This window comes from Vicugna pacos, chromosome 1 (assembly GCF_048564905.1).
Source record: "Vicugna pacos chromosome 1, VicPac4, whole genome shotgun sequence".
NCBI lineage: Eukaryota > Metazoa > Chordata > Mammalia > Artiodactyla > Camelidae > Vicugna > Vicugna pacos.
Genome location: NC_132987.1, coordinates 98,446,586 through 98,471,781, shown reverse-complemented (window position 1 = coordinate 98,471,781; position 25,196 = coordinate 98,446,586). Strand labels below are relative to the sequence as shown.

At 34.0% G+C, this 25,196-nt stretch overlaps 1 protein-coding gene and 1 long non-coding RNA gene across 6 annotated transcripts in view; one reads left to right on the top strand and one right to left on the bottom strand.

Moving 5' to 3' along the window:
* ROBO2 (roundabout guidance receptor 2) overlaps positions 1-25,196 on the top strand; it is a 1,146,283-nt gene that overhangs the window by 563,813 nt on the left and 557,274 nt on the right. The window lies entirely within an intron of this gene.
* On the bottom strand, positions 1,100-4,765 carry LOC140698163 (uncharacterized). Its single transcript, XR_012075724.1, has 2 exons — positions 4,650-4,765; positions 1,100-1,429 (listed from the first exon to the last, which is right to left on the bottom strand). It is a non-coding gene; the product is annotated as an uncharacterized lncRNA (long non-coding RNA).

Here is a 25,196-nt window from a genome sequence, read left to right as displayed (position 1 = left end):
GCCCTAGTATTACAAATCTTATTGTCTTTTTTTTTAATTAAGACTTTATTATTTAAAGCAGTTTTAGGTTCATGGCAAAATTAGGGGGAAGGTACAGAGATATACCATATATCCCTTGGCTCACCAGCCCCCCATACACAGACTTCCCCATGCTTATTGTCTTTTTGTGAATAAGTCAATAAGATGAGTAAAAACAAATATGAAGGTATAATATGTGTGTACGAGTTAGTTTTTATACAATCTTCCAGTCTGCTTATTAAGATATAAGATATTTTAGCATTTTTAAATTCCATACTTACATGCTATTCCATATTTTACAGAAAGTTTTGTTTGGTATTATAAAATAGAAAAAAATTATTACTGTTTTTAAGTATACATGAAAAACACAGGTTTAAAACATTTTTCACATGTGTCTTTTACTTTAAAATGTGGATACTTTTAGTGTATGTGAATGGGTATAGTAAAGCATCTGAAACATTTGATTTGATAGTAGAACCAACAATTTTATAATTTATTATGAATTTGTATTTCTCCTATTATTGTATTTTCCTGTTAAAGAATAGTGCTTCTTGAATCCTGTCTGCCCCTCTGTGGTTTCTCATCACTCAGGAAGCTAGTCAGGGCTTATTCACATTTTGATACAGGGTTCCGAGAGGGAGCACAGAAGAATATAGGGTCTCTTGAATCCTAGGCTTAGAAGGGGTTCTACATCACTCCAACTAGATTCATTGGTCAAAGCAATCAGGAGGAATTAATGTTCTTTAATATGTTTATCAATGACTTTGCTCACTAATCGAGAGCATGCTCAGTCTAGATATCCCTAAATCTAAAGGGTTTTCTAATACTTTAGAGCACATAAAGACAGTTCAAAATGATCTTCAAAGATTAGTGTTTTCTAATAACAACATAACTAATTATAACAGGACAAGTGTAAAGGAACGCTGATGGTGTGAAAAACAAAAGAAAAATACCAGAGCAAGAATGACATGAGAGAGATTTTATGATTTGGGCTTTTGATGTCTCAGTTCTATATAACCGATCGTCAGTAGGGTGTTAGTTAATTTTTACTACATAACTATTGATAACTAAATTCAGTAGCTCAAAACAATAACCATTTTATTTTGTTCATGATTCTTAGGATCAGCAGTTTAAGAGAACCTCAACCAGGGGATATTTCTGAACTAGGCAGGGCCCCCTCATGCACTGCAGGCAGCTGCATTGTCAGCTGGGAAGCTGCCTGAAGTAGGCGGATCTTGTCATCCAGGAGGCTAATCAGGGCTTATATACATTTCGGTGCAGGGAGCACAAAATAAGGTAAGGTCTCTTGAGTCCTAAGCTGAGAAAGGTTTCCGTCACTTCCACTACATTCCGTTGTTCAAAGCAAGTCAGATTCAAGGGATGAAGAGACTCCATCTCTTTATGGGAGATTCTGCAAAGGATTGTGGTCAGTTTTACAATCTGGCACAGTAAACATATACGATACTGGCCTACGTATTAGGGGGTGTTAAGAGTTGCTTATTTTAGACGGACAAGTTGTTTAATACTTACGTTCGTGTATTATCATAAATAATGAAGATAAGGACATAGGGGAAGAAAAGAAAGAAAGAGAAAAATAAAAGAAAGAGAGAAAGAGAGAAAGAAAAGAAAGAAAAGAAAGAGAAGAAAAGAAAAGAAAGAAAGAATAAAAAGGAGGAAGAGGAGGAGGAAGGGAGGGAGAGGAAGAGCAAGAGAAATTGAGGATACTTTCCAAGAAATTGCTACTGAAAATGTAAAGACAAAGGTCATAGTCTCAGATAAAATTAACAATGCTTAACATATATACAGTAATTCATAGAGTTGTAAAAGAAACTTCCACATATATTTAATCCTCACATGACAAAAATAATATACATGTAATCCTCACAATAATCAGTTGGACAAATATTAACTCACAATTTACAGGTATTGAAACTGAGGCTCGTAACATACTATGCAGAGCAGTTATTTTAAATGTAATGGTATTTCCTTTTCAGGAAAAGTTATACTCATAATTGAGTATAAAACCCCTTCACATTCTGGTACTCTCAAGTGAGGACACAACTAGCCTATGACTAATTTTCACGCCTTGGGGAGTTTCGTGATTAATGAAGTCAACATGCCAGCAAATCCCTGGAAGGGCTGGATCAAGTGCACCTTCGCACACACACTGCCGAAAGATTTGCCAAGTATGTTAAGAGTGTAAGTGTGATTGTAGGAAATATTTTTATTTGCTTATGAAACCATTTTTAAGGGACCTTAATAAACTTATCTATTTATTGAAGCAGTCCCAGCAAGATTTAAGCTTATAAGTATTTAATTCGCTCTTAGCTCAAATTAATATTTATATTCAAAATCAATAAAACTATATTAAAGTTCATACTGGCCTTCCTCCAAATTAGTCCAAATTCATAAGGTTTTTTGTGTTTAGCTCACTGCTCAGAGTAATGATGTTGCATCTAGAATACATTTTTTAATCATCTGCTGATGGAAAGGAGAAGATTTTATGACTGTAAATGGATAATGACCCCAAACACCTATTTATTTGTTATGAAATGTACTGTTGTTTTCTCTACTCAGACTCAGGATTAACACTGTGGCTTACAGCATGGGCAGCTCTCAGTCTGACTGTGTGTGAATAGGAGAGTGCATTCCACGTTGTCACAAATAAAGGCAATAACCCTCTTGTAGAAAGCTGGGGGTACCCATCAGACTCTTACTCCAGATAACTGTGCCCTTTAACTAAAAGTGAAAATGTCCAATGTGTCCACTGTTATTTACATGTTTTTTTTTAAACCTAGGTCTTTACAACTCAGCAGAGCCAAATGCTCTTGTCGAAGGGTTCCTAGTTAAAATGACAGAAGATAGTTTAGAGATGTCATTCTTGCTTTACCCACTGGAGAAATTGTATTCTAGTTAATGGTATTCCCTTCAGTAATAATTACAGGAATTCTAATTCTTGACTAACAGCAGAAAAGACCCACATTTGAGCAAGAAATCTGTGTCAAGACTGATAACATACATAAGAAGCCCTTGGGATTTGTTATAAAATACATTTTTTAAGAGCTGTACACTTTCTGCTGTATCGAAGGCTCCTCATGCAGGCCTTATTTCACAGTCCTCATCTCAGCATTTAAAGTTTGAGCTTTCCTGTTCACTATGGCAGCATAGATACCTGTGTGTTCTCTACTTCATGTATTGGTTTCTTTTTGAATTGGTGAACTTGAGAGATAAAGATACATTTCACTACTTTTGTATCCTCCACTGCAGCTAGCACAATATATGACACATAGGTGCTCAACATACACTTCCTGGTGAATTTCTGGCAATCTGTTCTCTGTAACTCCCACCATTTCCAGGCTTATCTTATTCCTCTTTTTTATTATACTTCCAGCTGAGACAAGATGGTCTTATTAATGTCCACTGAGAGAGAGAGAGAGAGAGAGAGAGAGAATCACTCCTTGATTTTGGCTAAAAATATTACCCAGAGCTCTAAGAATCCTCCCATTACGAACAGACCACAGAGGAAGGGTTATTTCACACATGAACTATGATCAGATATAGACGAACTCCCCCAAAGTCAGTGGGAGTAGATGACTCACTCCCATCGACACTGAGCATGACATGATTCAAATGTGTTTCTGGTAGGTCCTATAAGAATTTTTAAAACATCAAATATTAAATATCAAGGACCAACCAAATACACACCTACCTGCAGACATTTCCTTTTGCCAGTCTCTCAGTTTGAACAGCTTTCCCTCTGTTTCTCTGCTTAGTCGTGCCCCTCCAGTTCCATCTAAGCTAAGCCCTTGCTGGTCATTTCAGGTCACCGTGGTCATTCTGTCTTTGAGCCCTTTCAATATCTATGTTTGCAAACACTCACTGAAACTTACTTATGGGTAGCTGATATTTGGGGGCCACTTTTTCCCTATGTGTGGCCTCTCTAAATGTCTGAAAAAACCCCTGAACAAGGTGTTTGGGGGAAGGGAGGGATAAATAGGCTGAGCACAAAGGACTTTTAGGACAGTTTTAAATACTCTGTATGCTACTATAATGGAGAATACATGTCATCATTCATTTGTCAAACACAGAATGTACAATACCAAGAGTGAAAACTAATATAACCTATGGACTTTGGATGACAGGAGGGAAAAAACACTCCTTAAGGACAGGGATCATTTCTTATACGTTTTTATATGCACAGTTCCTAAACCACAACTTTGAATACAGCAGATAATTGATAAGACATTTGTTAATGATAACACTGATCCATTGGGGAAAGGTGTCTTGAGCTTAAGGAAGTGAAATGGGAGATGGAAACTGCACATAGAAAATGATATGAAAATAAAGTAAAAATATCTTTTATTTCTAAAATGATTTTTCATTTAAACAATATTCCCAGATACCATCTCATTTGTTACATGCATTAGTAACATCTGAATAATGAATTGCTTTCGATACAGAGGTACTTTCTAAAACCTGATATGACATGCCGTGGGTGTTAATCTATCCAAACTAGAACCATATATTTAAAAGGCAGAACTAGGCTTGACAAGTTTTCTCAACAAACCTTGTGTTCCTGCTAATGTTCTAGAAATAAGCACAAAGTCTAAAGCAGAGAATGCTGGCCTTACCTACGAACAAAGAAGCAACAGTGCAGCCCCACTTCTTTTTCCTCCAAAAATTATGTTCCATAAGTGAAATCTGATACTACTTTGGGCAAAAGTAGGGCACAAACAGAGCTATTACTTTAGAACAGACTCATTTTCAAGCAGAAATCCAAATTGGAATGTCGGCTAATGCCAGTAGTAACAGTTTTGGCTACAAAACAATCAGTTTACGGACTTATTAACAGTTCATAAAATGTATGTCATTCTTCTGGTTTTTGTCACTGGTGAACATATGCTCTGAATTTGCAACAGACTGAAGCACCATCCCATAAACATTAAAAATATTTGTGAGCATCACAACGGAAATATCTCGAACCACAATAGAAACATGATTCTTATTCAAAGAGCAGCAGATCTTTTCAGATAGGACCAATGATGGATAATACTGCCAACACATGCAGAGGGGGTTTTGTTAGGGGATTTTTGAATAGGGATTTTCGAGGTTTCCAAATAGCAAAAGTTGTAACATCTCTATTTCATATGTGTATGTTAAATACCAACCTGTTTCAGATGTATGATTCTGCTAGACCAGAATTTTGAATTGGCTAGTGGGCCAATATTCTTTATGTGTGGGCAAAGTTGTCCTCTTAAAAGCAGACTCAAAGGGTAATGTCATTATGAACATCTTTTGAATACTAAATAAGCTAATAGTTTTAGAACTATAAAATGACTTGTCTTTTTGCTCCCAAAATACTTGTACTTAATATATTTTGTTGCACATGTGTGAGTGATCATCTTCCTGTTTAGCCCATGAGCTCCTCAGTGTTAGGGATCCTGTCTTCTTCTTTGTGTGTTCTCTCCATCTACTTAATTGATCCCCACAAGGAATCTAACACAATGTCTAGTCCAAAACTGAGCATGAGTAAGTATTGTTTAAATGAATTAACGCATTTTCAAAGCTATTGTTGAAAAGAATATGGTTAATATATTTGTAGAAATAGCCATCCTATTTTACTAATTATCATGCATAAATATAATTTTTTAAATGAATTTTACCTTCCAACAACACTAACATTATGATTTCTAAATTGCTTAGCATTTAAATTAATGTTTTATTTTATTTGTTCTTATATTACCACTTTCAACCTTTTGGAAAGACTGTTATATTCCATATCGGGACTTGATGACAAATTAATTCTAAAGTTATTAATGTAATAAGTATTTACATTAATTCATGTATCAAATGTTTCTTTTTCTGAACATTTTGTCTTAAAACTTCATATCCTCACAATCTAATTCCTAAGAACTGTAGCTTTTATTAAAGACATAAATTATATTGATAATGCATTATTCTGTATTAAAATGATTCTCATATTCTAACCTCTGTTTTACAAAGATAATTATTTGAAATTCTAAACCAGTGCTTTATTAACATAGCTCAGAAGATTCAAAAGTCCAATTAATACAAGAAAAGATACTAGAAAAATAAGATAGTCATGATTCTACTTATAACACCATAGTGATGCAGGAAAACGAATGTGGGGCGTGAGGAGGGCCGAGTCCCAGGTCTTGGCTGAGCCCCTGGGACATGCCCTGCCAAGTGTGGGTCCTTGGCTTCGTTCAGGAAAGAATTCAAGAGCGAGCCACAGTTGAGATTTATTCAGAGAGATACATTGAAAGGCAAGAGAAAGGCCACGATGTGGGGGGTTGGGTGCTCAGATTAAAAGTAGGTACACACTCCATAGACAGAGTGCGGGCCGTCTCCGAATGGAGAGAGAGAGGGTGGCCCTAAGGGGCAGTGTTGCCCATTTTTCTGGGCTTTCATAGCTTCATATGCAAGTAAGTGGAAGGACCAGTCTAAGTAGCCTGGGGAAGGGGCTGGGATTCCCAGGAAGTCGGCCATTTCCCACTCTTTGACCTTTTGTGGCTTGCCTTGGGACAGTCATGGTGCCTGTAGGCATGTTATTCACCATGCTATTATATTACAATAAGCATATAATGAAGCTCAAGGTCTACTCAAAGTTACATCTCCTACCATCTTGAGCCTAAAGGCCTACTGGGGGTTGAATCTTCCACCATTTTGATGTTAATTGCTGTAGCATCCCTTGAATGGCTGTGCCCTGTCCCCTTCCTGTCTCAACAGTAAGAAGACCTAACCAGCAAATATAAGAATTCATTTAACCTTCGAAGCTTCTAGTCTTGTCTAAACCCTGGCAAAGGATTTCAATTTGGATTTTAGTTTTCAAGGATGTCTTTTCGTCTCAGTCTGTACATCCAAGCCATAGGTGATTATTAGTTTAGTTGTGGTTTATGTTACCTTTTTATGTTTTTCTTTTTGATTTGACACATCCTTGAAAACCAAAGAAATAGTACAATAATATTTGCTTAGTACAGGTCCAGAATACATATTAAAGGAGGAGGGAAATACCTACTTAAACATTCATGTAAAATGACAAGATCAAAACCTTCTGACGACAGACCATATGTCCAGACATACACTGTAACTAAAGTAGAAAAACAGAAATATCCCCTATGAAACTTTTATATGGTAATACCACAAGGAAAAATGAAAGGAAAAAGCAAGCTATCTCTTAAGTATGTTGATTGTATTATTCTCTACTTTTTATCTCAATACATATAGTATCTTAATTTTTTTCTCTACAAATCTGTGAATATGGTAGGTGCTTAAGAAATGTTCTTTGTTCTGTAGCATCTTTATAGCTCCTTAACGTGCTTGGAAGCAATGCTATGAAATAAGAGTTAGCACATCACTTCTATAGATCCAGAAGCACCTCAATCCTATAGTAATAACTGTTTCTATAGCTGGAGAAACGATAAGACCAAGAAACGTCCATATCCAGGAGTAATCCAGAGAGGCAATAAAATAAATTTCTTCCAGGGGAAAACTTTAATGATGTCACCTAACTCAGTGCAGTGAGGACAGTTGAGACAATACTTGTTAATTAGAAAAACTTTGTGCATACTAAACATTCAAGAAAAGGAACAGTTATCGCCTTCAATCTTTGTTCCTTTTCAAGCCACTTCTTACCCAATTAGACTGAATACAGGGGCAGTCTTTCTAGAAATAGATTCTTTAATCAGATCTAGTGGATGTTTCCTGGAAAAGTTGTGAAATGTATCTTTCTTAGTCTAGAATTTATTTACTTGGCTGGTCTGCTAGTCACTCCTTATGAACCTGGCAGTCTCAGAATATACAGCCAAACCTAAAATGTGTTTTTATACAGAAATTTGTGGTCAATTTTCTAATTGTGTTTCAGTTGGCAAATCAGTTTAAAAAAAAAAAAGCTTTGAAAATTTGATTTAAATTCTTGTCTGTGTCAAAGACACTTAATTTGTTAGTATGTTTATAGTAAATTCTTCTGTAATAAACTCTGGGCACTTTAAAAATGTGCATCACAGAATTATTTTGTTGTCATGTTAAACTTTTTAGAAGTCACAGGATTTAATGCTATTGACATCAAATAAAATCTTCATAATTCTTTTGGTTGGCTTCTCCAATATAGGAAAAAATTTTGTGGCTTGCAATTCTGCCAATGGTATGAAAAAACAAAAAAGGTCTAAAGAAAATCCATAGGCAACAATGCTTTCAGCTTCTATTTCTTTGTTCCTTGCTGGCAACTGGTTGAATAATAGTTCAGAACTGAAAGTAGAAGAGATTGTAATTGAAGCTACACATACTCCCACATTTTACTCCCTCAGAAAATATGAACCCCTGTTAGGTCAATCACTTGCCTGGAGCTATACAAAATCCATGAAATTTCTAATTTATCCAGGGAAGCAATCTCTACCAAATGTCTGAATTCAGTTGAAAGCTGCTTATCAGCAAAGTTCTCATTCATGCATTTGGGACCAGGCTTACTACTGAGAGGACTGTGGTAGAGTCAGAAGAAAGCCCCATTAATAGGCTTTCTGCCTTCAGTAAAATGTTTTGGTGCTGATGTTTGTTTCTTCAGATATTTTGCAGATGATTATCTGAAGTAATATGATGGTGATGACATAAACTTTTCCTTTTATAGCCCCCATCTACCTCAGCATCTGTACCAGACTTCTCCCCGTAAATCCCTATCTCGTACATTTCAGAGGTAACATCCCCTCTAAGTTCCATGTCTTTTGCATAGGTTTCCCATCAACTACCACTTCCTTCCCACTGCCCAGGTGTTGTCACACCTCTATTCAATCAAATGGCCCCGCCATTGGGAAGCATTTCTTAACTCCCGTGGCTAGTTGCTCTTCTTTGCTTCCTGGCAGTGCATTTTAAGCATCTGATAACATAGCTCCCTTCCAACCTCTTCAGGAGCTTTTTGAGAGCAGATCCTCTGTCTTTTTTACATTTGTTGTGACAACCAAGCATAGTTTCTAAAACAGATTTGACATTCCCCATTATACTGTTAAGTGGCAATAGTGTACTATTTGTTTGGCATACAATTCCTTATATTTATTATTTAATATATTTTATGGGTAACATGGGCATTTGCTGTAAAGGTATCATTCATTACTGATGATTTAATTTCATTTCTGGTTCAAAATGGACTTTATATTTTGATAATGTTGATGAGCCAGGTGGAAAGGAAAGAAGCTTTGATGAAGGTATTGGTATACATATATGTGCTCTGTGGGGACTAATAAAAAATGTACTTTCTATGGTAAAGGAAACAAAATAAGAGCAGCATAAATGACAGCAGAAGGCTGAAAGGAGACAAGACTAGCCAGTAATGTATCATCAGACTGCTGTTGTTTATTCTATCATGATAGTGGATTATTCATGGTTTGTGTATATGAGTCTGAGGAAACTTGACCAAGAATGTGAATTTTGTTTCTGTAACTGTCCCATCCTCATATTCTTAAAGATTATGCTATGGAAAAAGGCACAATCATTTTTCTTCTAATTGGAAACTTGTTGACACCAAAACTTGACACTCTTCACAAATATTCTGTCTTTTTGTCTGTCCAAGAATTCATTGATTTCTGAATTTTTATCTTTTTAATAAGTCGATTATTAAATACTTTCTTAGAGAATTTAATTTAGGGATATCCTTCAACTATACCTTATAGAGGAAAATCAGAATAGTTTTACTCGGGCTGTAAATATATTTGCTTGCAAAATTTTCTCAGGCTTTTTTGACTGTTGGTCAATCTTTACCACATAAAGCGTAAGGACAGTCAGTCTCTAATCACCCAGATTATGAACAGTCTTGTTGCCAAAAAATCAGCCTCTGCACCCCAAAAAGCAAATTCAAACTTGGAAGCAGAGTTTTGGGAGCAAAGAAAAGAGCAGCTGTATTGCTTTGCATGGCAAAGGGAGTCGCAGAAGGCTTATGCCTTAAAGACTGTGAGCCCATCTTGAGGCCTTGAGGTTTTATAGGAAAACTGGATGGAACAGAAATGGTGATAACAATCAGGGTGTTTTACTGGGTGCTACATTCCTCTTAACCTCCATGAATCTTCAGGAGGAACTCCTGAGGGTATGTCCATTCTTCTGAGATTATCAGCCTGTTATCTCCTTCCTGGAGCATCGCCTCTGGGTTAAAGTTATCCTCAGGAAAATATGAATCAGCAAACAGTTTAGCAGCAGGGACCTCAGTTTGTTCATTTGCTTTATATTCCTTCAGTCTGGGCAGATTTTTAACAGTTATTACTAAAGATCATCTAAGAACATTTCTAGGCATTGAAGTTTAGTAATTAATAAAACAGACAAAAATCACTGCTTGTGATCTCTAAGGATATAAATCTTAGAAAAGCCTATTTTGGAAAATAATGACAACAGAATAGCTTAAATAACACAAACTGTAGGAATTCCCTCATGGTATCAGAGAAGCACCAGTTGTGTCTCAGGCAGCATGTCACGTCATGATGTCAGTGGTAGGTACTGACCGTCGGGTCCAGCAGTGGTTAAGGGAGCATGTCAATTTAAAAAAGAAAAGATCATCAAAAACTCCAAGACAGCTGCCACCCACTCCAAAGAAAGTAAACTTGGAAGGCCAATTTCCATAATCAGTCATTCTGGCCATCCTTTAAATATGTTAGGAAGCTCCTTTTAGATACGAATGAAGGCTGAGACCACTATGAGAATCAAAGGGTGATTACAAAAGTTTGTTCAGATGTTTTCCATTTTTGATGATAACAACTCACCTTGAGATCATAGGAAAGAAGTCTGTAGAAGAGCTTAGGTGTGCCATGGAGAGTCCATTATTAATGGAGACGGTCTCTTGTTCTGACTGTTACGCTGGTATGCTGTACCTATACCTTAAGATTCAAGCATTATCTAATCAGGACTATGTATGGAATTAATAAGAATATAGAAATCAAACCTAGACTCATGTGATAGATATACTGGCCAAATGTTGGTGGTGGAAATTTAATAATAAAATGTGTGTGTGTGGTGGAGTGAGGAGGGGGAGGTCAAGAAAGCTGTATAATTTAAAAGTTTCCATGAAAAGCTCTAATATGCATCCAAGTTTGAGGAAAACAAAAGAAAAATAAAACACGCTATAGCAAAGTAAGACTTTTAAAGTCATTTAGGAAAATACCTGTGAAAGTTGCAAAAGGAAATCAGGAAGAAGGCCATGCAGTGTGATGGGGGAAGAAAAGGAACGAAATAATTTAGGTTCAGATAATCTGAATTTTTCACTTAAATCCTAAGCTTAAGAGAATAAAAACTATAAAGGAGAAATAAAGAAGTTTCAACTAATATCATAAAAATTAACAAAGGTATATGTTATAAAAATATGAAAAAATATAAATATAAAAAGGTAAGTATTAATAAGTAATCATTAAGTATAGTTAATCATTGCTCTAAGATATTTATTACTTTAAAAAAGTTCAAAAAGATAACCTGCTTAGGAACAATGAGGAAAATATTTGAAGGTTAAGTAAAAGGTCAAAAAAAAACTTACACCTCAATCTACTAAAACTTTAAAACAATAGCTGTATGAAAGATAGATATGAATTAATTCAAGATCCAAAAATAGAAACTATACTTTCTTTAATTCACATGGAATGTTCTTACGAGAGGATAAAACTATAGCCAATGGCTAGAAGAGCCAGGTTGATGAAAATGGGGATTGTTTCCTTCCAAATGATACTTAAAAACCAGGGATAAGGAAAATATATGTACTCTAACTCAAATCCATTGTTGAAAGATGTAATTTTATAACAGTTAATATTTTATATAACCATTTTATGGCACATGAATGTATTATTTTTAGGTAATAGTATTATGAACAAAAAAACTCAATACACGTCCATGCTTTTTAAACTTTCATTAAAATTTTTTTCTTCTGTTTTTTCCACCAAGTCTTGGTTGTATAAAATATCAAAATTATGAACACTCATCTTCATACCATCCACCATGCCAACCACATTTTTGAGACTACACCTTTGTCCATGTTTTGATAGTTTTCCTTTTAGTCTGCATTCTCTGAATTTACTTATACACACAATTTACAGTTTATTTTAAAAATTTGGAATTTTACTAATGATTTTATTCTTCAACTTACTTTTTAAAAAAAGGTCTTCAAAATATGTTCATGCTGGGACATGTAAATTTATTACTCTTTAAAGTAGCTTCATGGTATTCCATACTGGGTATATATCATAATTTACCTTTTCTATACCTCTGTATTTTAAGTTTGATCCAATTTTCTCTACTGCAAAATATCCCTCAGTATCTTTGTAGGCATACCTTTAAGCATATCTGTGATCTACATTTCTAAAAGATACATTCCTAGAAGAGAAATCACTGGGTCTGAGCATATACATCTTAATTTTTTTACAATTTTAGTCAATTCTAAAATTACTCTTCAAATGGGCTTTGCTAATTACATTAGAATATTTATATTTACTACCTAAGAAATTATCCCAAACATTATTTTAGATGGATTTAAACATTTCATGAATTAATCCAATCTGATATATATTATTACCAGAATATATGGTTTATGCTAAAATTCCATATTTTTAAAATTTTCATATTGTAGCTCATTTTTTTGCCCCAAATCAGGACACTGTCAGAAAGATCAAGTCCAAGTCCCTGGTGCTTCTAGCACACTTTGTCAAAATTATAGCATCATTGTGTTTTAAGAATATTACTCTATGAACTTTTTCCTGAGGGATAAAAATAGTAGGAAAGTTTGGTTTCTTGAACTTGCCATCTAAAACAACCAAAAATCTGAATTAAATTAAATATGGCCTTTGCACAGTTGGTGTTACAAAAAAAAAAATCAACTGAGACTATAAATATAGGAAACAGAATAATATCTTTTTATTTGAGAACAAGTGTTCATATATAGAACTTGATTTTCTAAAGTGAAATCAGTTGTAGCATCCATCTTTGAGTACTCTCATGGCTGCATGCATGTGTGTAACTGATGTATATTCCAAAGAGATTATAAAGGTGGTAAAAAGTACACAATTTGCGACCAATTAGAAAGGTAAGGTGAGGGACAAATGTATGTCAATGCTAACTCCGAATTTCTTTCCTTTGTAAATTGGGAGAATGATGAGTTTACTGATAGAGACACACAAAAAAGGAAAAAGAATATATTTGATTGAGACTTCAGCTCCTTTGTATCCAAAAAGATGATGTATCTTATATGCAGATAACACAGTGCTTGTCTAAAAACAGTTGTTAACAGTTATTACCAAAGTCAAGCCAAGAAAATTTCTAGGCACTGAAGTTATAATAATTAATGAAACAGATAAAATCTCTGCCATGATCTCTAAGAATATAAACTGTAAGAAAACCTATTCTGGAAAGAAATGACTACAGAACAGCTTAAAAAACATAAACCATACAAAGTTACTCATGGTTTCAGAAAGACATTTGTTGCTTTTAATTTTTCTATCTGTCAGATCTAAGCTAGAGATATAGAATTGGAGAACATCTGTTGAGATAGGGGTATAAATATTAGAGTCTTGTTACAGATTTGTGTGAAATCATCCAGAAGGAAAACAGAATGAAAACTAAACAGAAAATTTAAAGGGACCGATTGGGGAAATTCCACAAAAGTTGAGATTTTTTTTTCTTGTTTTGTTCAGTACTTTATCCTTAGCACCTGGAAATACGGATAACACATGTAGAAATTTAATAAATATTTTCTAAGTGGATGTGTAAACTATCGTTCACTTTTATCCTTTTCTTTGGATGTTAATCCGCTAAAAAGTGATGATAAATACATTATAATAAAATTAGCAGTAAGGACACTAAAGCATATGGCTGTGTGATCAATTCCCTCACTCCAAGGAGGATAAATTAATACCTACTTCAAAGAAGTATGACTAAGCCAAGTAATTTGTTTAAAGGACCTGGATTAGAAACTGGTTCATAATAAACATGATAGTGGTAGTTATTGCTGTTATTATTTAATGTTAAACTGTGGACCAAGAATTCAGAATTAGTGAATATTTGTCCTTACTCTACTGATAACTTTACTCAAATACTGAGAAATACTGATTTTTCCCTTTGAGTAAATCACCTTCAATCAAACTAACAGTTAAAATTTAGGATAAACTTTTTAACAAAAAAATTAAACCCAATTTTTAAACAATTAAAAATAAAACTCTAATCCAGAGATTTTTATATTCTTGGTAATTCTCATTTCTTCCTGCATAAGAATTGTATTTAAATTGTAAGACTATTTCAGAAACTATGTTTAAATACAATATGATGGTATTCATATTGGTCTTCACAATTTGATTGTTGCTTTGCTAACAAATCTAAAGTATAAAATCATTTTACAAAAAGATTTATTCTAAAAGTATATACCTTTACTAAACAATTACTAATAAAAAATTAATCTTATAACAAAATTAGATCTCAGTTCACAGATCTATTCAGCTTTTAAGTTTAATTGGTATAAATTCAGAATCCAATTAATTTGATTACCATAAACTGTTTATGCAAGCATCATGAGAAAGCTCAGTGAAGGATCAGTTTTTAAGTTTCGTCCTAAGTTGTTTTCACTAAACTTGGTTGATTACAGAAATAGGAAATGAAGCAGTTTGATTATTCAAAATTCATTTTATAAATAAACAAATAAAATTGAAATACCCACAGAGGAATTACGTTCAATACATATGCAGAACCTGATCCTCCTCACTGTCTCCTCCTACACCAGCACACACCACTATGATCCTTTGTGTAGACTACTGAAATAGTTTCCTGATTTCTGCTTCTCCTCTCAAAGTAAGAATAGCCAGAAGAAGCTTTTTAAAAGAAAAGTTAAATCACAACTTTCCTTCTTAAAACTTCCAAAGACATCTTTACTTTTACGATGAAAGAAATACTTTTCATGATAAGCCACAATTCCCTGCATGAGCAGACCACATCCTGCCACTTCCACCTCAACTCCCATCAGACTCCCTATCTTACTATCTTCTTCTTGGCCCCTTGTTTTCTTCCTTGAATACACTAAGCTTGTTCCAGTCTCAGGACCTTTGCATCTGCTGTTTCTTCTTCCTAAGACATTCTTCTTCAAATTATCCCATAACTGGCTCCTCTCAGTTCTTGTGTATTTCACAGAGACCTTCCCTGAAGTCTTAGCTAAAACAGCACTGATACCCATGAACGAGTCGCTTTTTATACTTCAAAATGCACTGTTTTCTTTACAAAACCTATAGCACCTAAAATTCTTTCTTTCTCTCTTTACCTGTTTATATAGAAAATGAAAACCCTATGAATATAAAAATATGGTGTGATTTGTTCACTATTGTATCTTTAGTGCCTTGCATAGGCACTCATCCATAGTAGGTACTCAGTAAATATTTGTCAGATCAATGAATGGATATTTTTACAAGCAAATCAAAATAGGTATACATGTTAGTAGCATCAGAAGGATTTGTTCTCTGCTGTGGGTATCTTCTTGCTTGCACTTCAAGATCCACCGCCACGCTCCCCCCTCTTCTGTGCCTTGGGAGTGACCCATTTGGACAACATCAACAGCTTGGCTTCTACTTGAGTTTGGCCACTTGGGACACTTGCAAGTGATTATAAAGCAGGGAGAGGTGAACTTGGGAATTTTTTTTTATCAGACTCCCTTCCTGCCACATTGACCTGAGTTGGCTGCATTCCTCTAGCCCTCTACCAAAGGGCACAATCTGGTCAGCTGGACATCTTCAACAGCTCCCTTTTTCAGGCTTAGGGATGGTATCGCTCCTCCTTGTGACTAGACCAGGATAATTTTCCTTAAACTTTGCGTTTACTTTTGTAAACAGTTCCTTTATTAGACTCAAAATACCAGTGTGCCATCTGTTTCTTGCTAAAAACCTTATTTTGAAATTTCAACCAAAAGGTTTTTCACCTAGATTTCAAAAATAATGAATAGATTCATCACATGGTAGCATGGTATAAAAATGAGAGATATCTACACCCAACTTAAAGCAACTTAATGTAGACTTGAGATTTTTTTGAAATGTATTCATCTTTTTCTCTAAGAATGCATATATGAATATATGTATACATACATATATATTTATTATATGTTCTTATAGAATGCTCTCATCTCCATATGACTATGTGAAGGATATATGAATATATGAAATATTTTACTTTATAATATATTTATGATCATTATAATATAAATAAAATATAAATAAATTTGATACTTCAAGAATATGCATAGTTTACACTGTGGTTTTCTGTATCTCAGGGTCTACTACTGCATATGCTATAATTACTCATGGTCCATTTTAAGATACAAGACTTCAGAACATAGATACACCAAAAAATGGAAATTGGCAAGTTTGTAGTTAGAATCTTATCTCTTTTGTTAACTTTCTACTTTAAGACTTCATGAAGCTTCCTGTATGAAAATTAGCTTTTCTGATATCAAGTTCATGTTAAAAAAACAACAAAAGTCAAATGATTCTAAGACACTATCAAACAGATTTGAATAATATATATGAATTTAGTCCTCTGGAAATAGTATGTCTCTTCTGTTGTAACTTGAAGAGTTACCTGATAATGGTCAGTTATGTGGGTGGATAGAAAGAGAACAGTTGGGTGAGAAGCTTTCATTGTCAAAATCAGTCTTATGGAAGCTGATAAATCAATGGTTACCAAATTTGGCTGATTACCAGAATTACCCTATAAACTTTTAAAAACATAGCCCAGAAATACTGAATTCAAATGCCCATGACAATTCCTGGTAATCTTTACTTCAGTCAACCCAGGTTTTCCTGAGATCATCATCTGTGGATTACTTACTGGGGCATCTTCCTAAATCCAACTGAGCCCTACTTCCCTTTGAATGGGCAGATTTTGATTAATTCCACTTTGGCATTTGCAGATTTCTGTTACTACCTGATTTCAATTACTTTAATAGCACAACTTTTTTTAGAAATGTCTCTAGTTTGATTTCAGGTGTTAAAGTAAGAATTAGAAAATATGGTTTACTAAAGCTATATTCATTTAAGAACAAGAAATACAAATTTCTATAAAATACCTTTGTCTTTAAGCATTAGCCAAGATTAGTGTCTTAATACTATTTGCAATCACTAGGATTCACATCACTAATCTAATAAGAATTGAAATATTTTTAGAGGAAAGAAGAAAAATAATGATAAAATAAATTAGATTATGGGTACACCTTAATTTATAAGATAGATGTGTTTCTGAAAGATTGGCTATCAAGGTAATTTCTACTAACTAAATTATATTTTCCCACTGACTTCGGCTTATAATTGAAAAGGCATGATTCTTAGAGTGGGGTGCAAAGGAAAATGTGGTCTTGAGGCTAAAAGAGAAAGCAAACATAACTTTGTGAAGTTATTTTTGAAATCATATAGTTAAACATAAATTATAACTCTTGATAAAATAATAATACTTAAACAGTTCAAGAAACAGTGAACCTCAATCTCATGCATTTAAGGCTCGAGACATAAATGAAAAACATGAAACCTGTAAGGAAAAGTAGACTAGATAAAGCACATTGTTGCTTCCTTCCTGTTGGGTTAATGTATTACCTCTGTATCCCTAGTAAGTATGGACTATTTTAAGATACTAAACTTAAAACAAATTTTATAATATTGATGCCTCAAGAATATACTTGGACTGTGATATGCAAGACTATGGGAACTGAGGAGGTGTAGTTAGGAATAGTGTTTCTAAAAGCTGAATTTTTTTTTACATTTCCAGTAACCTGGAACATTCTGTAATATCAATTACCCAGGTTTAGTATTTTGATAAACATTAGTTTCTCTATGGTTAATTTCCTTTCAGTGAGGTCTGCCCAAATACTTTCAGGGTAATTAGAGTTATGTGAAATCTTATTTTTTTTAGTTTTTGAGCCTCGATTTTAGAGGGTATAAACATTTGGTCTGACAGACCCTAAACTTTTAATGCATTAAAGTTTTATAATGGCTGCTAAATGGCCCTGTCTCTCATTCAGCATTCCCTACAGAACCACCTAATGGATTGCTTTTTCATTTGACATTCCTCTCTCCCAAGCAACTTAGGTAATTTGTCCACGGGAAGACCCTGGTAAAACTCTGATTACGCTCACAATAGCAGACAATGGAATTCAGTCCTTCCCCAGCTAGAGCTGTGCTTGAATAAGGAGCTGACTGAGATAGTCACAAGGTGAACTGCACATGAGTACCAGACGCTAAACGGAGCTGCAACCCTGTGATACAGATGCCAGCAGTTTTCACACTCACTGTCTCAGATGTGAAACCCCTGAGAACATGATACTGGGTTGGAAGTTTTCAACATCAGATTCCTCTGGCTGTAAACAATGAAGTTGCTGTTTCAATTAAACTGTGAGGTGCTACATCAGACAAGACCTGGTTTTGTTAAGGGAGTGAACAGTCGGGGCAGCTGGAGCCTGAGGGTGGTCAAAAGACCACCTAAGTTTTATTCTATTATCACAGAGAGGCAAAGGAGTTGTGGGTTGATGGTGGCCATTAAAAAGAGAGAGACTGGGGCTGGGAAGCCTAAGTGAACAAGCAGAGCCTTACTTGATATTTCCATTCCTACTTTCTTAGACTTTTGCTGAATTGTGAACCTTTCACCCTGTTATGTTTCTATTATTAAATTTGTCATGTTTATAGTATCAAAAAACCATAAATTATAATCATAAATACCTAGTGAATTCTAACAAACCTATCTGAAAGATAGATATTTGCTTTCTAAATTGTATCATTTTTACATATTAAAAGTTCAACCTAAAAAAAAAAGTCTCTTAAAAAAAGAAAGTACTCATTTAAGAAAAAAAGGGAAAGATATTCCTAGCCAGTATTTCAGGAGAAATCTTGTCATTTCCCTCCAGTGCAGCTCATCATAAAAGCTCTAAGGAAATAGTGTTTAAAATCAATTAACCAAGAAGGCCAAAATCAATTTAACAAGAGTTAGCTAATGTTTTACTAAAGCGAACCCTCTTTTCTTTAAACATGATTAATATCATTTAGGGGTTGTTATTAGTGGTGTCGCTTCTAAAACGTGTGACCAATTTGTAATGAAAGAGCCTTTGTGTACACGTATGGGATTTATGGGAAGCACAGAAATTTAATGTGGTATTAGTGATTACATCTTTTCCTTGCCTTTGATATTTTAAGAGAACACTCCATTTTTACCCTGTCTCCTTGGAATGTCTCCTGAAAGGTCACTGAAGGATCAAGAAATACTTAACCTATAACCACCCAGGATTAAAACAACTCTATGCAAATTATATTCTAGGATGACATTTAACAATGTTGATATTGGGCAGAATCATAAAAATCAATGGATTTTAGAGTTAGAAGGGGCTAAAAAATATAGGCCAGTAGTTTTCAAACAATTTTTAACAGCGTATTTGTTAAAAGAACCCCAATATATACAAATGCTTAAAAATGTACCTTGCTGTGACTGACGGGCTGGATTATCTAAGCTGAGCCTGCTGGGTTTCTCCAGCATCATAGGTCCCCACCCGCAGCCCAAAGACCATAGTTCGAAAAGCAGACAGTGATCTCTTATCTTAACATAACAGGAAACTGAAACCAAATGTGCTAAATGCCTTTACGTTAGCACTGTGCATTCATACATTTGAAATATAACCTGATCCATATCCAGTATTAATACTATGATTTATTTATTTATTTATGTTGCCTTTCACTATCCATGTTTTAATATGTTGTTTTTCACCCACAGAGTTTTACACTTTATATTAATTTGCTTTGTCGGATCGTGGTGCTCCAGCAAATTAGATCCACACATAAATCTATGTCTCTTCTTTAAAAACACAACAAAACAAACTGAAAGGGCTTCACTGTTAGCTGTCAATAGCACACTTTTCACCATCTTTATATACATATGACTCCCAGCCACTGAAAAGTCCGTCATATTTATCTTTGAAAGTCCAGCTCCTGGTAATAGTGATGTTAATACCAATAGTCACCAATGACCTGAGATAGTACCTTCATTCATATACACTAGGTCGAATCATACAAAATCACCAATATTTGAACTTTTTAATCTGTAAATACATGTTAATGTGACTTGACCTGATATAACCTGTAATACTTTCAGTAGCCCTATAATGTAAACTCTATCTGCATTCTCTAGATGAGGAAGCTGAGATTCACAGAGAAGATCTTTGCCCAAAGCCAAACTGCCGGACCTATTAGAGTGGGGATTTGTCCATACACATGTCTCCAAATCTCCTGCCTTTTCTCTTACACCACACTGGTCTATAATGCTCAGATCATATAGATGTATAGAGAGCACGTATGTTCAAAGCATAACCTAATTCCATGGGTTCCTGAAAGTGGAAAATGTTAATCTCAGGTAGAATATATCTCTTTATGAACTCAGCTAAGCTTCATACATTATAATTATATTTACTAAAATTGTGATCAGGTATCAGTGGTCTAGATTCTCTAAGACTTTTTGATCCTCTTAAGCCCACAGCTACATCAATCAGCTGTCAATCTTATTTAATTTAAGCTCATATGCACAATAATGTTTCCTCATCTTATTACCAAGTTAGGAGAACATTATTTTGTCTAGAATTCTGAACTAAAATAAAAACATATTAGACCAAAACCCAACAAAGCATGGCTATTATAATGTGAGAATATTGCCTTGGAATCTGTATTTAATTTCAAAACTGTTAGGTGGAAAAATAATCAGACTTCATATCTATGAACCTTCATCTTTTACATTCAAAGGAAATGAGTTAAAAACAAAAAACCACAACAGAAAACCTTCTAATGTAAAAGGAAGGTAAAGTAAATAGATGGGGGAGGTAATACTGACTTATGAAAAGATTATTTGACCCCATCAGGGATAACATACAATGGCTATTAAGACCAACCCAAGAAAATAAAGTATATATGAATTAGATTGCCCATGGTTTTCTTTCACAATCATTCCAGAGTATTAGTTCAATAAAAGTACCCAAGTGTTGCTTGAGCTGAAACAAACTGAGAAATTTTTAACATTTACAACATTTTGTCCTATCCTGAAAAGGCTTTTAGACCTCTTATATAAATTATTTACTTAAAAAGAAAAGGGAAACTTAAAAATGAGACATATCAGGAATAAACATAAACCCCTGAAGATTCTCATAGTATTTATTATACTCTCTGCATGCTTTTATTTATTTTAATACTTTTTGTGGACATATATCTGAAGAGCTCAATATTATTTTTAAATAGATGTGATGCATTCCATTTTTTAAAAATTTTTTTTCAATTTCTTCTTGACTTGCACTCTAATTAATAGTCAAAAATACTATGGGCATAAGGCTGTATTTCTAATAATTTGGTTTTTTATTTATTTATATGAATAGAATGGTGATAGCCTAGCTGAAGCCCTTTATATTGGCTTCATATAGAAAAGGTTATAAACATGATATATATGATATGGGAAAGATCTTCTTAATTCAGAACAATATTTTAAATGTATTCTATTACTAACATGTGTAAACTCAAAACAGAGATTTTCTTAAAAATACAAATTAATAGAATATAAGGAAAGTAAGGGTAATCTGGCTGTATCTCCAGTCAGGTAACAGTTGTCACAGTTGATTCTGCCATTCTGGATTATGAAGGAAAAGCAGCCCCACATGCCTCTAATCAAGGGGCATCCTTTCCCATGATCAGATATCAGTAGTCTAGATTCTCTAAGACTTGTTGAGCCTTAGAGCATTTTTGAGCCAACAAGGACATCCTTCTAAAGTTGAACATCTCTGTTCTATCAGTGATCTGACGTAGCAGTGGTCCTCTGTGAGAACCTCAAAGAGCTCAGGATAAATTTCAAATGAGTGCTCCCAAAAATAAGCATTAAAAAGGAGGGAGAGTTATCTTTGACGTAAAGACCTCAGGAAATTCCTCATGAGCAGGTAGGCCTAGAAGGGAATGGAAGGGAGAAGGTAAGCAGTAAAGAAAGAAGGGAATTCCAGAAGAGGAAATGTCCCATGGGGTAAACTAGAGTCAGGAATGCCCAAACAGACCTCGCACTTTTCAGGAGTTTATCTCTTTCAGTCTAAAGGATTTTTGAGTGACCCTTTCATCTGCTAATATTTGTAACTTTGCCAGAAATCATTTGCTCCAACATTTTGTGGAAAACTTTGAAAAACAAGACTAAAGAGGCCAGTTGGTTTCTTCAAAGTGATGATTCTACATTGCCTCTTGAAGTTTAGGACTTTGGGTCCTAGATTCAGATAAATCTGGATTTGACCACAACTCTACCACTTCTAGCTGGTTGATTTGGTAAAGGGATTTAAGGTAGTGGGGACTTGGTAACAAGAATCCAAAGGATCGTCACCAAGTTCCTGTATATAAAATGCTTAGCATAGCAAATATAAAGCACAATCATTGTGTCTGGTAATTGTCATTGTCAATATATTGTTGGAACTACTAAAAGGGAACTTTATGTTTTTAAATAGTAATAACAAGAAGAATTACAAATAAATCAAAATTGGATGGGTTTGGGGGAAAATAATTCAGATGTTCACCTCATTCTATACTAAAATAGAAAATACATCTTGATTTTTATAGTTAAATGTAAAAGTAAAACCACAAACAAAGCAGTAAATACTGAGAACTGAATAATTTATCAAATATCTGGATGGGGAGAACTTTCTATATATAAAAGCATTAGTGAAATAGACACTCTTATTCACAGCTGGTGAGAGTGGAAATGTTTTCTGTTTTTCTGAGAAACATTTTTGCAATGCATATTAAAAACCTTAAAAATGTTCATGTCCTTTGAGTCAGCTAGTCAGTCTATTTAAGCAAACACTTATATTCTAATGAAGAAATGAAAAATGTTCTCAATGGCTTATAGAAAACTATGTTCCAGACTGTGTTGTTCATAAAATGAAACAAAGAATATTATGAAATATGTCCAGAATAATTTTGAAAATAAACTAAATGTCCAATAATAAGAGAATATTAAGTAAATGTAGTATATCCATACTATATAATATCACAAACTACATAAAATGATGTTTATAGGTTTAATGACACAAGAAAGTTTTATTTTTCAACACTAAGTGGAAGAAAAGCAGGATACAAAATCATAAATATTAAGCTTGCAGCCATAAAGCAATATGTGGAGAAAAATGGAAATACTTGGAAAAAGTGTTTATTTCTTGAATGGTGAGATCATGAGTTGTATGAATTTTCTCTTTATACTTTTTTAGTTTTTAATCATTTTCTGTAGTAAACAGTGGTTGAGCTACTTTTAAAAGACAACATACAAATTAGTATTTTTAATCATGGTAAAATATAAAATACACCATAAAATAAATCATTTTGACAAAACATAAAATTTACCATTTTAACTATTTTTAAATGTACAGTTCAGTGTATTAAGTACATTCACATTGTTGTGCAACTATCACCAATCACCACCCATCTCCAGAACTTTTTTAATTTACAAAACTGAAACACTGTACTCATTAAATAAGAACTCCGTAATCTCTCCTTCCCTCAGGTCCTGGCAGCCACAGTTCTACTTTTTGTCGCTATGATTCTGAATACTCTAGAAACCTTACATAGTGGAATCTTAGAGTATCTGCCCTTTTGTGACTAGCCTGAGAGTTAATATTTTTGCAAATCCTTGTTTTTTCTCTTTAGGAAAGTACTAGAAAGCAAATCAAATAGTGTATAAAAAAATAAAATCACAGAAGTCCAAAAGTTGTTGAGATACATCATGATTGGATAAAGAAATGTAGTGATGTACCATAATTTTAATAACCATTTGTATGTCAAAGGTTTTAGTATTCTTAGAGTTCAAGGAATTTAGACACTTTGAAAGGATACAGACTCATAGGAGACAGGCATGAAAAGAAACTTAATTACCCCCTTATCAACATAGAATTATTTTAAAATATTTCTTTCAAACATAAACTAGACAGAAAAAATTAAAAATTGGCCTATGCTAGTGAAATTCTCATGGCAAAGTACTGGCTTCTTATTTTAATGAGTCTGTACTCTATAATATCTACAATCAAATGAGTTTTTAATAATATTCTGATTATTCATAAATTATAAATATATATAAAATGACATAATAAAAGATTCATCTTTATTTTTGAAAATTAAGAATATATATAATATGTTTTATACTTACAATTAGCCACCTTAATATAACTGCTTGAAGTACAAAAATGTGGTATTTAATTTGACATTTTCTTCAGGTCTAATAATTCAGATTCTCTGTATATCACATACACTTATGACAAATATACGCACAGTTCAGTTCTGCCTACAAGGAGCGCATAGACTGACATGGATTCACTTAGTTGTCATAAGTTCTCAACATTGCTCCAAAATGCTACTTTATTAATTAGACTAGCATGTCCCTACCCAGTTAAATGTCTGAATTTAAGTGAGGCAGAAAATTGTGTGACTATTTCTACAGAGATGGAATTATTACCTCAGAAATCATTAAGAGGGCATCAGATGGAAACGGATACAGGATAGGGAAGTTTGAGTCGCAGGGATGTTCCTATGTGTTTATTGTTCTGAGTATTAGTCTCAGTGTAGACACTGAGAGAAACTGGAAGGTGAGGTAGTAAAACAGGCAGCTTGAGGAGCTGATGGAGATGGAAAAGGATCAATAAAACAGAGAGTGATATCAGCTACAGAATCATTTGTGTGTACCATTAACATAAACACATGTAACACTACGATCCAGTGTTTAGAGTGTGATATACTTAGAGTAAAAGCTAGAGTTGAATCTGTAGACACTGACTGTATTTCGAGAAACATCTAAGAGATGGAAATGCTGAATCCTGCCCTGTGAGGAAGAACCAAGGGTTTGAGATATCGAGACTCCATACGTACCAGTTGTTATGGATTGTATTTTTAGTAATAATAAAACAAAAGAGGAAGGAAAAGAAATTTGAAATTTACTTTTATAAACATGAATCTTGGTATCACCATTTGGAGCATTTTCTTATGTTAACTACTGTTTCAAATATCCACATCTTTCTTTTGAATTTGTGACTTAATACTATATTGGAGGAGAAAAAGACACAATTTGGAATATATGAGAACCATAAAGTGAAGACGTTGAAACATTAGAGAAGTGACCACTAGTTTGACCTTTTCTTATTTTTTATTTTT